The following is a 1,277-nucleotide window of genomic DNA, read 5'->3' on the forward strand; positions in this document are numbered from 1 at the left end:
TTATTATATTTTAATTAAATTAGTTCTTTTACGGCTATATTAAACATATATGGTGTAGAATGTTTACGTCTATATTAAACATATCAGGTGTACGATTCGTTCAGTGGACCATGACCGTTATTATATTTTAATTAAATTAGTTCTTTTACGGCTATATTAAACATATATGGTGTAGAATGTTTACATCTATATTAAACATATCAGGTGTACGATTCGTTCAGTAGACCATAACCGTTATTATATTTTAATTAAATTAGTTCTTTTACGGCTATATTAAACATATATGGTGTAGAATGTTTATGTCCATAATAAACATATCAGGTGTATGATTCGTTCAGTGAACCATGACCGTTATTATATTTTAATTAAATTAGTTCTTTTACGACTATATTAAACGTATATTGTGTAGAATGTTTATGTCTATATTAAACATATCAAGGGTACGATTCGTTCAGTGGACCATGACCGTTATTATATTTTAATTAAATTAGTTATTTTACGTCTATATTAAACATATGTCCATAAAGATGGAAAAGAAATATTGAAGTAAATTACCCTTAATTTAAGCGATCTCGTATATTTAGCCTTGGTCTACAGAGTGCAGAGCAGATGGTTGCAGAGTTTAATTTTATATCAATATTATATTTTTTTATATATTACTTTCTTGCCAAGAACTAACAAAAATAATAGAATAACAATAGCTTTTTCAGTTTTATGTACGATGTTGATCGACAAAGACCAAAGTGTTCTTTTCACATTCTATTGAAATGAAAAAAATAATAAATAATAATTAATAAAAAAAGACTAAATATTAAATAAACATTACGAAATATAATTTCTCACTCAAACGTTCACAATATCAAAAGATTGAGGAGAAAAAAAGCAAATTGGCCTTATTGGCTTAAACGACGTAGGCTATCGCTTAAGCGATCACGGCTTATTTATACTAGATCACTTAAGCGAGAGCTGACATCGCTTAAGTGATTGTGTATTTGAGAAAGATTATTCCAAGTACAAAAGCAAATTACCTTTGATCGCTTAAGCGATATCAACTCTCGCTTAAGCGATCCTATACAAATAAGCCGTGATCGCTTAAGTGATAGCCTACGTCGCTTAAGCGACTAAGACCAATTTTCTTTGTATTTTACTATTCCTTCTCAAATTCAAGATCGCTTAAGCGATGTCAGTTCTCGCTTAAGCGATCCTATACAGATAAGCTGTGATCGCTTAAGCGATAGTCGATGTCACTTAAGCGATCAAGGCCAATTTTCTTCGCA

Source organism: Pistacia vera, unplaced genomic scaffold (assembly GCF_008641045.1).
Source record: "Pistacia vera cultivar Batoury unplaced genomic scaffold, PisVer_v2 Contig692, whole genome shotgun sequence".
Taxonomy (NCBI): Eukaryota; Viridiplantae; Streptophyta; class Magnoliopsida; order Sapindales; family Anacardiaceae; genus Pistacia; species Pistacia vera.